Source organism: Miniopterus schreibersii (genome assembly GCF_964146895.1).
Source record: "Miniopterus schreibersii genome assembly, chromosome: 11".
In the NCBI taxonomy this organism is placed as follows: Eukaryota; Metazoa; Chordata; class Mammalia; order Chiroptera; family Miniopteridae; genus Miniopterus; species Miniopterus schreibersii.
This window is the reverse complement of record NC_138111.1, coordinates 66,774,502-66,789,948: the sequence shown is the minus strand read 5'-3', so window position 1 is coordinate 66,789,948 and position 15,447 is coordinate 66,774,502. Positions and strand designations below refer to the sequence as shown.

General features: G+C 39.9%; 2 pseudogenes across 2 annotated transcripts in view; one reads left to right on the top strand and one right to left on the bottom strand.

The window, feature by feature from the left end:
- The window catches only part of LOC308564258 (large ribosomal subunit protein eL8 pseudogene), an 84,556-nt pseudogene that overhangs the window by 63,494 nt on the left and 5,615 nt on the right, over nt 1-15,447 (top strand). The gene's annotated exons all lie outside the window — the stretch shown is intronic.
- Nucleotides 10,754-11,141, bottom strand: LOC308563920 (large ribosomal subunit protein eL33 pseudogene; annotated as a pseudogene). The gene has a single exon. The product of its transcript is annotated as a large ribosomal subunit protein eL33 pseudogene (transcript).

Below are 15,447 nucleotides of genomic sequence, written 5' to 3'. Positions count from 1 at the left end.
ACTATAAAGTCTCTGAATGTGAACATGGCGAGGAAATGAGTTCCTGAGTGTCATTTATAACAAAATGTTGGTTAGAAAAGTCTCTTAAATTCATGTCTCAGTTAAGATTGTGCAGGTAGGTTGTGTGTCAGAAAATGGGAAGCTTAGGAAAATAAATTAGCACATTAAAGATTTTCCAGGTCTGAAATACTGTTTACAATTGATCCAAGAGATGTAGTTTCTGTTTGTTCTGTAAAAATGTCAGTGCTTTGACAGTCCTTTGGCTTAACTTCTAGGAAGTTCTAATCTTATTTTTCTTGCAAATTATTGCCTTTAATAGGAATGAATATGGGCACCTAGTTTGGTAGAAAATTATGTCCAAAAATATCTTTCTCAGCGATTCCTGTAAAATTTATTGATTATTAAGCCCATGGGAATTTTAACACAAACAATGAGTATGGACTTTTAAAACAAGTGTGTGAGAGAACAGCTAGCCCAGTAACCTTAGACAAATTTAGAAGTTACATACCCTAATTTTTATCATTGATCAAACAGTGATCACCGCAAACTCAACAGATTGGGTTTTTAAAGCACTGAATTTTGCAAGTGACTAGTTGTAATGATGAAGATTGAAAATCCCCTAACTCCTGACACTTGCGTGAAAAAATAACTTAAAATATGAATAGGGATTGTGGCGTAGCATCTCCTCAATTTATTAATTTTGCTTTCCAGCTATCTAGATACACATTTGGACATTACTTTTTTGTCATGGTTTAAAAATCTAGCATTTGGCCTGTTTGGTGGTAAACCTTATGATTTTAATCCACAACCGCTTGAGTGGCAGTTTCTGCCGCGGTCACCTGGCCTCCTTCTGGCTGCTATGAAAGACACGTCCTCTCTCTTCCTTCTGTGTGGGCCTGAATGAGCATAGTCTCTGGGTCAGGCTTTTTGTCTGGATGCTGCAGTGTTTGTAGCACAAGGAGCTGGCAGTGCCGGTGGGGAACAGCTAGGAGAAGGCCCAGGTTGTCTGCTGGAGGGAGAAAGGCCTGCCCTTTTCGTCTCTGCCTCATGTCTATTCACTGCAGTCCAAGCAGCACCTCCTCTTCTCCAGCACATTTAATCTAGTAATTGTGGCATCCTGCCCTTCACAGGAAAGTCATCCGCCCCCCCACACACACCCACCACCACCCCTGGGACTTTATTTCATCAAAGGATTCTGAGCACTTACTCTGTGCCAGGCATTGTAATGGATTAAATGGATCTACTTTAATAGATTCAATGGCAAGTTTTTGTAGGTTTCAGATGAGCCATGTGATCTTAGCTACTCACGGAAACATTTTTTTTTTTCTTTTTCATTCAGAACCATGCCTTTGCAAAGTCATCATTGATAAGTTACTTTTATGGCTTATAAAGATTAATTCAACTCTGGGTGCAAAAGGTTCTAGAGAATGACATTTTCTTCATTTTTAGAAATCTGTTTTAGGAATTAAATTGCCCAGTAGTTTAATTACTGTTGTGACTGTGTTTTATTTTATTTTATTCCCAATACTGTTTCCCAAGAAGTTTGCATGTACTTTATATGGTCTTTTAAACATAACTTTTTTCTTATAAATGTAATATGTATTCAGTGTCAAATATTGCAAATCAGAAAATAGGAAAATAAAATACACCCTGTTAATATTTTGATATGTATTCTTTGAATCTTTTCTGTATGTACATATTTTATTTATATTTTTATAAAAATGAGATCGTACTCTGCTTTTCAATCACATGATTCCAGTTCTTTTAAAAGCAGTTGCTTTATTGCTAGAATAGAGACCAAAGAATCCACTTATTAAAAATTGCTCTGCAGGATAAATTCAGAAACCCAAGCCACCCACCCAGGGAGAAAACCCACTTCTCCTTTCCTTCCTGAGTTCTGATCCGCTTTATCCTACCCCCCCCACACACACACACAGGAGGGTTTCCTTGGGAGAATCTCTGAAGGAAGCTTTATCTAGTCAGCTACACATAGTTAACATTTCAAGTTCTCTTCGCAAACCTTTTCAGCCAGTCCTTCAACATTTTTATTCTTTGCTTTATTTGCTCAAGGCAAAACCTTGAGAGTAGTTTGGAGGTTTTGGAGTAATATGAAAAATAAAAACATATGCTGGGATTCTTTCTCAGAATTGTAGGTAAGGGGGTGGTACCTGAAGAAAAATGTGTGTAGAGTTGAGTAATATATATTCAAGTTTAAATTTTGTCTGTTCCAAAGAAAATGGTCCAACTTTTAAACTCCATTTTGCCTTTTGTATATTACCTCAAACTTTCTAGTAATTTTATTATATCTGCTGCTAATATGCAAACACATTTCACTATTAAATTATTCCCCTTTTCAAATATACAGTATTTTTGTTCTCACTCTTAATGCCTCATAGTCTATGAGAAATCATATATCAACGACTCAGGCCACAGATTAACTTTATATTAGATATTTAAAACAATGGGGGGAGTACATTTTAAAATGTAGGATTTAAGAAAATACCTAAAAATGTATGTAATAGTAACCTGTGCAACTACAGAATTTTTGAAAATAGCAGTTTTATTCCTATTAAAGTCAAACATTGAGTATAGAAATTTGGAAAATACCAATAGGCAAAAACAAAACAAAAACAAAAAACCAACCCCACCACTGTTCATATTCCATTAGTTTACTAATCTAACTTGCCTTTCTCTTAATCTATAGTGGGTTCTATTTATAGTGGTCATATAAAGTGCCAGCTCTCCTATTCCAGCTTTGACCCTGTTCATTTCAGTTGAAATTTTGAACCTGTTCCATGCATGGATGGGCTTATTCCTATTTTAAAGTCAAACTCTTATCCCTGTTCATAAACCACGGTAGATTCTGACTTCCCTTGGATCTCTACAGACATCAGGCCTATCATAGGTATTTAGGGAAAGGGATGAGTAAACTAGTTTTTTGGGTTCTTTTTCCATTGCTTTTCAGAGTGGGGGGAGGGAGGGAAGGAAGGAGGGAGGGAGAGAGAAAAGAGAAACATCGATGTGAGAGAGACACATTGATTGGTTGCCTCCCACACCCACCCAGAGTGGGGATTGAGCCTGCAACCGATTTACATGCCTTCGGCTGGAATTGAACCCAGGACCTTTCAGTCTGCAGGCCCATGCTCCAAATAGGCCAGGGTTGAATAAACTAGTTTTTTAAGTTTGTTTTAGTCATCTGAGTGGTAACAAAATAAGAGAATATAAATTAAACTGGAATACAGTGGTACCTCGGTTTTCAAGTATAATCCGTTCAGGAAGACCAAGTTTTGAAACATCTGGAAACCGAGGGATCAACAGCCCACAGCCAGGCTTAGGATCTTGCCCTCAGTGGAAGCCCTGTGGCATGTTTGGATTCCGAGGGCTTTTCGAAAACCAAAGCATTTCCTTCTGGGTTTAGGGGGTTCGTAAACCGAAATGTTCATCCACGGAGACATTCGAAAACCGAGGTACCACTGTATACAGAAACATTATAAAGGAATAAAAGTCAACGCGATTTTTCTATGCCTATTTATTTTTTTACATACTATGTGCAGTTTTTGTATTTGACTTTCTTTAGGAGAAGTGTTTTACCGTTTTAAGTCAATTTTTAACATTTTAGCATGTTGCTGGAATAATGTAGTGCAGCTAATGCCAGTGTCTGTCTTCCCAGCTCCTCCACCCGAGGCCTCCTGCAGGCCAGGTTCTTCCTAGATGCTGACCATCCTGACCTGGACACTTTCTAATGTGACTGTCAGCATTGCGCTCATTTCTTGAACCTGTGTTGTGTCTCTGTGCTTTATATTGGCAGCTTACCGGAACGGGCTTGCCTTCACCATGGCCTAGAGCACATTATTGGACCGCTGTCCCCTTCTTCCTCATGGCTGAGTTCAGTTTCTCAGCCCCGGTGCTGACTCACCTCTACATTTCCTCTATTCTGTCAGCCTGTTTTGCAAAGGTTTGCTGGCATCTAACTTAGCCTGCCTAATTTTATCAGTAAAGGGCTTTATGCAATTAGCTGACTCTAGTTCAGGGTTTTCTTTCCTTTGAGCAAAAGCTCATTGAAAAAATAGGTGATAAGCAGGACCACAGGGGAGATTTTCTTCTCTCCTTGATTAGTTGTGTGTGTTTCGTGGTGCACATGGGAAGAGTATTCTCATTTAGATACTTTTCTTTTCTTACATCTGGTGCAAATGATTAGATATTTCAACAGGGAATTGTGGATTTTTAAAGTGTGAATGCCCTTAATGGTCTAAACTGCTATAAACAGATTGTAGAATAATTACGCTTTTAGCTTCTAAGCTCCAGGGTCTTGTTCTGTGATTGATTATTACTTGGATCAGTGGTAGACCTTCTTTTTATTCTTCACCGGAGGATATTTTTTCCATTGCTTTTCAAAGAGAGTGGAGGGGAAGAAGGGGGAGGGAGGGAGGGAAGGAGGGACAGGGGAGGGAGAGAGAGAGAGAGGGAGAGAGAGAGAGAGAGGGAGAGAAGCATCGATGTGAGACACATCAATTGGCTGCATCCCGCACGTACCCCAACCAGGGCCGGGGATTGAGCCTGCAACCAAGATATGTGCCCTTGGCCAGAATTGGACCCAGGACCGGTCAGTCCACAGGCCAACGCTCTAACCACTGAACCAAACCTGGTAGGGCACTGGAAGACCTTCTTGATAAACAAGTCAAACTTTAAAATTCTTCACATTAGTGAAGATGGAAATAAAATTGATATATTTTTCTTTATATTAAATTTTAGACTTTAAAATTTTATAGCGTTTTAAAAAACTAAACTTTTAGGGTGATTATAACAATATAGTATGGAAGTAATATCATTTTTGTCACATAAATGGTAGAGTTCATTGGTTTCAGCAGAGTGAATCCTGTTTTACTGGGCATTGGGGGAAGAGATCTTAATGTATATTAATCACTAATTTGGTGCCAGACATTGACCCCAAATCAGCCTGTTACTCCATCTACCCTTCATTCCTAAGCCTTTCCCTCAGGACATGCTGAACTCTGACTCTTTTCCACACAACAGTCCTTTAAATATTTGGATTTGTTGCTCCCTCAGTGTATGCTTTCATTCTTTCTACCAGACAGTGGCCTTTAATCTCCTCCTTGTCTCCCTCCCTCCCTCCCTCCCTCCCTCCCTCCCTCCCTCCCTCCCTCCCTCCCTCCCTCCCTTCCTTCCTTTCTTCTTTCTTTCATTTTGATCCTCACCTGAAGATATTTTTTCCATTGATTTTTTTTTTAAGAGAGTGGAAGAGGGTGGGGCAGAAGAGAGGCTGAGAGGGAGAGGGAGGGAGGCAGAGAGAAACATTGATGACATTGATTCGTTGCCTCCCACATCCACCTGACCAGGGCATGGGATCAAACCTGCAACTCAGGTATGTGCCCTTGACCAAGAATTGAACCTGTCACCCTTTGGTGTGCAGGCTGATGCTCTAACCACTGAACCATACCAGCCAGGGCTAGACAATTACCTTTTAGAGGTCAGGGACTATTTGATTTGTCCTTGTACTCCCCATACGTCTCATAGTTCTTGGGACCTGGTAGGGGCTCAAGTATTTATCTACTGAATGGGACTGTTGTTCATGTGAGTCTCTAACTCTCCTGGCCTCTTCCCCTGTAAACATACTCCCGTGTGTCTGTCCCTTTGAAGCTATGTTCCTGGTACATTCTGTCTTCCTACTTTGGAAAAAATATACCTGCACAAGAACACAATTTTACATGATTTATAGAGGGTAAACTATCAAAGCTTTACCTAATTTTGTTGTCATTGAACATGCCCAAGTTTTCTGTTACGAGACATTTACACCTGGAAACTGCATTATTCTGTTGCTCAGATTGTTCCATCTTATGCCGTTGGGGACTCTTTCAGTGGCCTGGAGCCCTCTGGTATGTTCCCAGCAGCTTGTGTTTTGAGTACCTCCCTGCTCTCTGGCACTCTAGGGCGGATGCTCTAGGTTCATCTTATATATTCTATTCCAGCCCTAAAATCAGCCACTTCAGCAAGGATCAATGGATCTTTATATTGGAGAATGGTTTTAGAAACCAGGATTTGCTCTGATGTGCTCATTGTTAAATGTATTTTCATAATACCAATCTAATTAGGTTTTTGGTGCTCTTCCTTTGTGTGGATTTGAGTTACTGTTTAGTGTTTTTTATTTCAGCCTCTCACGTATCTTCTAGGGCAGGGTCTGCTAGCAGCAAAGGTTCTCAGGTTTTTTAAAAAAATGGTTTGTTTTTAAATCCAGAGATATCTTAATTTCTCTTTTATTTTTCAGGGAGAGTATAGCTGGATATGGAATTCTTGATTCAGTATCCGTTTATTGCAACACTTAGAAGATGGTCATCTCACTGTCTTTTGTCTTTTCTGATAAGGTTCCACCCTGCAGTACCCTGTTCATGGTTGTGTAGTTCTGGGCTACAACTTCCTCAGCTCTTGCCTCTTCACTTTCTTTGTGTCTTTCTTTACTTAATGCTTGCTTTCTTCCAAAAGCTTACTGAGGTAACTATTCCATTGATCTCGTCCTCCTCCTTGCTCTGTGGGCTTATTCTTTTTAAAATTCCTTTTCACCAGGGCTTAGGAGGAATGGGAAGCTAGTGCGTGATCTCAATCCACTACTTAAACCAGACATTCTGTATATTTTTCATGGAAGGTCTGATGTAAGCGTGTGAAGTCCCAGGAGCCAGGTACCTGCCTATGTTTTAAGTCACCCAGACTTGCCATCCAAGTACTTGAAATATGTTTCATGGAGTAGTTTTTTCCTAGAGAAATAGTTCAGGAATTGAAGATGTGGAAAATCCTTCCTAGTCTATAAATAAATGGGAATACTGGTTAGAGCATTTATATATATATAAAAAAATTTGCAGTCAAATCTAAGTCTCTTTGATAAAGATCCCTAACTCACACCAAACACATAAACTCCAAAAGTATTAAAGACCTAAAGATGAAAAACAAAACATTTATACTTTTATTTTCTATAGGAGATTGTCTTTATGAAATTGGAGTAGGAGAGAAATTCTTTTTTGTTTGTTTTTTGAAAATATATCTTTATTGATTTTAGAGAGAGGAAGGGGAAGAGAGAGAGAGAGCTAGAAACATCAATGATGAGAGAGTCATTGATCTGCTGCCTCCTGCACGCCCCCTCCTGGGGATCAATCCCACAACCCAGACATGTGCCCTGACCAGGAATCGAACCGAGATCTTCTGGATTCGAAGTTGATGGTCAACCACTGAGCCACAATTGCTGGGCTAGGAGAGAAATTCTTAAAAAAGATTTTAAAGACAACAAAAATCTTAAAGGAAAAGATTTAGGCATTGAATCAAATCAAAATCTATTCATCAATGGTCAGCAAAATGGGACCTAGAGAAAAGATATATGCAATGCACTGAAAAAGAAAAAAGATTTAATACCAAGACTGTATCAGCCCAAGCCCGTTTTGCTCAGTGGTTAGAGCGACGGCCCAGGGACTGAAGGTTCCTGGGTTCTATTTCAACGAAGGGAACGTACCTCGGTTGCAGGCTCAAGCTTCAGCCTGGTTGCGGTGCATGTGGGAGGCAGTCAATAGACGTGTCTCTCTTGTATCGATGTTTCTCTCTCTCTCTCTCTCTCTGTCACCCTTCTATTTCCTCTGAAAAACAATTGAAAAAATGCACTCAGGTGAGGATTAAAAAAAAAAATCAACCACTGCAAACGTAGGGGGCACAATGCAATGACCACCCTCCCTTCCCACACCAATTGCCAGTGCAGGGGTTTCCCAAAACCACACTCAGGTTGGATAATTCTCTAGAAGGACTCGCAGAACCCACTGAAAGCTGTTATACTCAGTTACAGTTTACACGGGGAAAGGATTAAAATAAATAGGCCTTTAAAATATTGAAAAGACTAAAATTTGTCCATCTAAAACTAATACAAAATAATATTGAATATAGATGAAAATTGAAAAATAAAATGCTTAAAATAGGAAAAAAAGAAGTAAATGACCTATTATATAAAAAAAGAAAAGAAAAGAAATAGGTAAAAATGAACCAAGGGAAAAGCACATAGGACAGTCCAAAAAGTACCAAATTCAGAGCTGGCAGCTGCCCTCTCCTCTTGGCGTCAGGACAGCGTAGCTCTCCCAGCATCGATGATTCTGGGTGCAGTACTGCCAGCCAGGGAAGCTCATCCAAACCCTGGTGTCCAGAGTCTTTCCTGGGGCTCCACGGCTGACTGCCCACGTCGCTGACCTCAGTCCCCAGCCCTCCAGAGGCTAAGCTGGTAACTCAGAACTGCTACCAGAACTGACACCGTAAATCATGTTAGCCCATCAGGTATGACCCCAGGCCCTCAGGCAAGCAAAGGCACTCCCTCCTACCAGGCATCCCAAGGGCTTAGAGAATACCTCTAAGACGCTGATACCTCTCTTGGGGAAAGATCACATTCTTTACCACACACACACGAATCCATAGGGGAAAAACCTCATAAGTGGCTTATAAACACACGAAAACATGCTTAACGTCACTAATAATTAAGGACTTGCAAATTAAAACCACAGTGAGATACTATTTTATACTCAGGGATTTGGCAAAACATAAAAAGTATTACAAATGCCAGTGTTGAAAATACGGTCACAGGTATTCTCATACACTGATGGTGAGAGCATAATTCTTTAAATTGAGATATGTGGGTGAAAAAAAGGGATCTATGGAGAGTAACCTCACAGGGTGATGTGATCATAAATTCCTAACTGGGCAGGTCAGGGTGGGTAATGTCATCCCAGGCATGTAACTTTTTAGTAAAAGGATTACTTTTGCCATAAGCAAGCCCTGGTCATTGCCTTTGTGCATCTAGGTTAAGAAACGTTTGAAATAAGTGTAACCACCCTTAAGAAAGCAGATGATCTTGTTAACTACCCTGTACTCCAAACCCTGCCTGGCTTCCGCTTCCCTCACCTTCCCTTAATCTTCCTTATGTTCCCTCCTTCATTCCAAATGCACGAAAGAAGCTGCAAAACTCTTATTCTCTGGAACACGGAGATCTTGCCCCCTGGCATAGGTCTTCAGTTTAGCTCAAATAAACTCTTATAAAGTTCCCTGCAGGCTTGGACGTTTCCTTTGCCCTTAGATATAACTGACTTATAATAAATACTGTATTAGATTCAGGTGGACAAACAATGATTCGATAAATGTGTACGTGGCAAGACGATCGCCACAGTAAGTCTAGTTAAATATCCATCACCACATGTAGTCACAAATTTTTTTGTGATTAGAAATTTTTTTTTTAGAGGGAAGGAGAGAGAGGGATGGACTGATATGCTGTTCCACCCGTGGATACTCTCATTGGTTGATTCTTATCAGACCAGGGCATGATTAGAACTTTTAAGATTTACTCTCTTAGCAACTCTCAAATAAGCAGTACAGCATAGTCACTTGGGGGTTCAGTACTAGTCACCCCAAGATGTGCCTCTGTAGTTTGTGGCTTGTTTTATTAAGCTAAAGGCAACTTCAGCCAAGAGCTCGAAAGAGATTTCTGCCCCTCTGTTAGCTACCTAGAAAAAATTGAATTATGGGCCTTGTCCAGAATAAGAGATTACCAGAGACGGCCTCTTTGACCTATCTACAGAGCAAGAAAACTATTTACTAAATACCTGCTCCTCCTATCATCCTGCAATGACCCTCTGAAGCCCCCAAGGCACCTTACCTCATCCCTAGCTGCAGATGGCTATGTACCCATATCCCCTTTCTGCTCTGAACCGATTGTGCACTGGGGTTCTCTGCCTCTCTTATGTATTCAAGGTTCCCATACATATGTATGTATTAAATTGGCTATTTTCACTTGCTAATCTCTCTCATGTCTATTTGCTTCTTAGACCAGCCAAAGAACCTTGAGGGCAGAGGAAAGTTTCTTCCTTCCCCATATCACCATGCTGTACATTACATCACCAGGACGTCCTAATTTTATAACTGGAAGCTTGTACCTTTTGACCACCTTCACCCATTTTGCCCCAACCCCACCCCACCTCTAGCAACCACCAATCTGTTCTCTGAATCTATGAGTTTTTGTTTTGTTTTTTATGTTCCACATAAAAGTGAGGTCATAGAGTACTTATATGTCTGACTTACATCACTTAGCATAATGCCCTTAAGGTCCATCCATGCTGTCATAAATGGCCACACTGCTTTTTTTATGGCTAAATAACACTCAGTTGTATATTCCACATCTTCTTTATCCGTTCACCCATTCATGGCCACTTAGGCTGTTTCCATGTATTGGCTATTGTAAATAATCTTGCAGTGAACATGAGGGTGCAGATATCTTTTCGAGTTTGTGTTTTGTTTCCTTTGGATAAGTACCCAGAGGTGAAATTGCTGGAGCAAATGATAGTTCTGTTTTTAATTTTTTAGGAATTTCCATACTGTTTTCGACAGTGGCTGCTCCAGTTTACATTCCCAGTAACAGTGCACAATGTTTCCTTTTTCTTCACATCCTCCCCAACACCTGCTATTTCTCATCTTTTTGACAGTAGCTATTGTAACAGGTGTGAGGTAATAGCTCATTGTGGTTTTGATTTGCATTTCCCTGATGATTAGTGAAGTTGAGCACCTTTTCATATACCTATTAACCATCTGTGGGCCTCTTTTGGAAAATGTCTGTTCAGACCCTCTACCCATGTTTTGATTATATTGGTTTTTTTGTTGAGTTGTATGAGGTTTTTTTATTTTTATTTATTATTATTATTTATTTATTTATTTATTTATTTTTTACAAATCCATTTTATTTATTTACTTTTCAATAAGTTTAAATCCTTGAGGGGTACAGCATTACACGGATTCTGTGTCCAGTGGCTTTAGCGGGAAGGTTGCTTCGGAATTTAGCATGAACCATGCCACTGTTTCCATGAGCACGCGTTACCTTTTCCCAAATTACTCTGGTTTTGTTTGGTTTGCCACCAGGAGTCACTGTGTTGTTCTTTGCTTTGTACACATAAGCACATCTCTTGCCTAGATAGAATTCGGTTTCATCTAGAGCATAAACACCTTCAATTTTAAGAAGAGCTCTGTGCTCCCTCTGGTTCCAGAGACCTCGCTTATAGCTGGCAAAAATGGCTTTGGACCACAGCCTTCCAGACATGTTTGTCCTTATAGAAGTCCTGTTCCCAGCAGGTCTCCACAGGGTCCAAGATCAGGTTTTTTTAAAATATGTCTTGGATATTAACCCCTTTTCAGGGAGTTGCAAATATTTTCTCCCATTCTTTGGGTTGCCTTTTCATTTTGTTAATGGTTTCCTTTGCTATGCAGAAGCTTTTTAGTTTGATATAGAGTGGACAAATTGGAGAAATCATTTGGAGAACAATTTGTTAATACCTAGTAAAATTGAAAACATGTATAGGTCTAGAGTCAGTCTTATGTAAACCAGATGAAATTCACAAAAATGTCTACAGAAACATTGTTTGTCATAGCTATAAATTGGAGACATTTTAAATGTGCATCACCAGGAGAATGGATGGATTAATTGTGGTACAAAGTTTTTAAAATTTTATACTGCTTAAGGTACTTACATATGTGTTACAGTTTTAAAGATAATTATATTTTGGGGTGATGAAGCTCCTTGGAGGTGAGTAGAGTGGCACGGACAAGGGGCTTTAGGTGAGCTGTCAATGTTCATTTCTTTCTTTAATCCTATCCAGGTACATGCTTAGAGAGAGGAAGGGAGAGAGAGAGAAACATTGATCGGTTGCCTTCCGTATGTGTACATGACCCAGTTGGGGATTGAACTTGCAACCCAAGTATGCACCCTGACCAGGAATCAAACTGGCAACCTTTTGGTGCACAGGATGACACTCAACCAACTGAGCCACTCTGGCTGGGCTCAATATTCATTTCTTAAGTGGGGTAGTGGGTACATTGATCTGTTGTGTCATTCATTATAACTTTTGGATTTTTAAATGATGTATAAGTATATAAATATTTTATATAGGTATATGTATGGTAGGTATATGTGGTGTGTGTATATATACATATAAGTATGTGTGTGTGTGTTTTGTTACCCAGTAATTATTATTACCCAATAATTTCCTTTACAGCCTAAATGTTGAAAGAGAGGGCAGTCAACAGTTTTACATATACTGCCTTACAGGAGATGTGGCCTGATACTCAAGAAAAAGATATTTTCAAGTGTCTATTATGTGTTAGATTGTGGGAGATTTAAAGGACAGATAAGAGAATTTCTGCCTTCATTCAGAATGTATTTGGGGTGGGCAGGAAGAATATTGTAACTTACAAAATAGGGTAGTAGATGATGAACAGCCCTCTGCAGGGTGCAATAAAGCTTAAAGAAGGTCTTGGAGGGGAATGCACCAGATTGAAGAGCTTGTAGGTCTGCCCATAAATTTTTAAAAGCAGCTCACAAGGACCACAGTGTAATTAGCCTTATTCATAATGAGGTATTTAATGAGAGCTCTTATGGAAGTAAAACTTGTTTCTAGAAAATCATCTTAAATATTATGCCAATCTTCTAACAATGTCATTTTTAAAAATAGGTAAGCACTCAGAATATTTTTAAGTTTTCTTGAGTAATAATTCCAACCCTATTATTTAACTTCACTCTGAGAGCAGCCTATAATCATTGACATTTGAGACTTCAGCTCCCAGGACTTAAAAAGCCATATGTGAATGTATTTACTGACTTAATGTAAATAAAGAGTAGCTTCATATTTCCAAGCAACATGCATGCATCTCTCATAAGCATGACTTTCACTTTCTGCCTAAACCAGTGAGCTTTCTTCTCCTTTTTTCCAGGCTGAAATCTCATATTTTGACATTTTGTTGCCTGTGTGTATATTGGCAAGTATGAGGACTCCCTGTGATTTAATTCTGTTTGCCACAGGAGGAAAATGGAACAAAGCAGACACTCAAAAATGTATTGGAAACAATAATTCATGTATAGCGTGTAATTAGGAAAAAATATATATATTACCAGGGACATTCTGGTTGAGAGACCTGTGACCACAGATAAAGAACTTGAGCATCTTCCTGTCATGTTTTAAGGAAAGAAAATGTGCCCACTGTCCTAATGTTGAGAAATTATTCTAATATTATCTTAGACTCTATGGGATACAGTGTAATCACACATATGTCTGTTAACATGAGAAAAGTCATCATTTTAGGTCATTTGTTTTAAGAGAGAAAAGTGAGCTACACACAGGGTAAGTAATAACATATATGCTTATATATCCATAGGCTATATCTGAATACATAAAAAATTGAAAACTTTGTTTACCTATAGGAGGGCAAGTGGGTGATTTGGGGACGCCAATGGGATTGAGATTCCTTACTATATATTACTTTGTCCTTTTGAATTTTGAACCATGTGGATATATTATCTATTTAAGAAACAGATACAGTTATTTTTATAATTGATAATCCTAAACTGTCATTACACTGTAACTTTCTCTACATTACTTGATTCTAATTGGTTATAGAAGATTCACATAAAAATGCAGCAAAGATTGTCATCCCCGTTGCTTTATAATCCCAGCTCTCATGTTATCTTGGGTAGTATTACTTTCTATTTCCCACAAACTAAGCAGATATGCTCAGTCACACTGGTAGTCAGGCAAATGTAAGTTAAAACAAGGAGATGCCATTTTCTAGCACATGAGAGGTTAGTTAAGGAGGAAGTACTGCCAGGAGCACCGCTCAGTGTGGGATTCTGAGGTGGTTAAAGAAGACTACGCATCAGTTAATATTTGAATAGTTGTAGAAAAGAAGAAGAATTAGACCCCCAGAAGAAGAGTGGTAAGGGCACCCAGGAATGGGCAAGAGTATGGAGGATGGGGCTGGCAGGGTAGCTCAGCTGGTTAGAGGGTTCTTCCGACAAGCCAAGGTTGTGGGTTCGATCCCAGGTTAGGGCACATACAAGAATCAGCCAATGAATGCACAAGTAAGTGGAACAACAAAAATCGCTGTGTTGTGTGTTTTTTTCTCTCTCTCCCTCCCACCCCCCTCAAATCAATAAATAAAAATTAAAAAACCAAAAAGAACCCTGGCCAGTGTGGCTCATTTGGTTGAACATTACCCTGTGTACCAAAAGGTCACCTGTTTGATTTCCGGTCAGAGCACATGTCCTGGTTATGGGTTCAGTCCCTGGCTGAGGTACATGTGGGAGGCAACCAATTGATGTTTTTCTCTCACATCAATGTTTCTCTCCCTCCTCCCCCTCCTCCTCCCTCTCCCCCTCCCCCTCTTCCTGTCTCCCCCTTCCTCCCTTCTACCTGCTCCAAAAAGCAATGCAAAAATATCCATAGATGAGGATTACAAAAAAAAGTATGGAGGAAGATGGCACTTTGGGGACCCTAGGAGGGGAGGGTATGTGGCTGGGTAGATGAGGCTGTAGAGGAATCAGAGGACATGTAGGTGAGACCAGAGTCAGGTCATGGAGGCCTTTATGCTTCTTAAAGATTTTTTATTGATTTTTAGAGAGGAAGGGAGAGCAAGAGAGAGAAACATCGATGTGAGAGTGAAACATCGATGTGAGATCAATACATGATCGGCTGCCTCCTGCATGCCCCCTATCAGGGATTGAGCCCCCCAACCCAGCACAGGTCCAGATTGGGAATCAAATTGGCAACCTAACAGTGCATAGGAGGATGCCCAACCAACTGAGCCACATCAGCCAGGGCCTTGTATGCTTTTTTAACTCCATTAGCCAATGAAAGGAGCTGGGCCTTCCTGGAAAAATGGCTGATGCCTGGGCAGGGGCAGGGAAAGGACAAATTAAACCTGGAACATCTTATTCCAGAAAGAAAACACTAAAAAATTGGTGCGGACATGTGAAAAGGACACAGAAGCCAGTATGAAGTGGCACCCACTAGTCAAATCTGGGACAATGTGAGCATCAAAATAAATAACGACAGCAGGAATTATAACTCACTGCGGAACACAGGAAGTCAGTAACCCATAGTGCCTCCCACCCATCCACCTACGTGCATGCATACATATATACATACATAAAAGGGAGAGGGAAGAAAGCCCTTTTTGTCTATAGAATGCCAGTTAACAAATGTAGAGGACAATTAGAAAGTCTCCAGATTGCACCGCTACAGTAACAACTGATTTGGAATCATCAACATGCACTAAATCATGGAAGTGGAAGTTTTTGGTCTCAAAGTATCTCCCACAAATTATTTTTTAATTACAAAGGGAAAAAATATACCTTTACAGTAGAAAAACCTAGCAGGCAACATCTTAATGAATCCAGTGATCAAAGTTTATGAATTACCCGGAATGAGGCAAACTCGTCCTAAGCCTCCTAATCTGATGCTGAGTTAAAACTGGCTGCCAAAATAACATTAAAATGTACTTTGAAAATCCAAGTGAAGAATTTGTGGATTACACATGTCCTCTGACCTGCATGTTTGTTTCCTGCTTCCGGAATGAGGCAAACTCGTCCTAAGCCTCCTA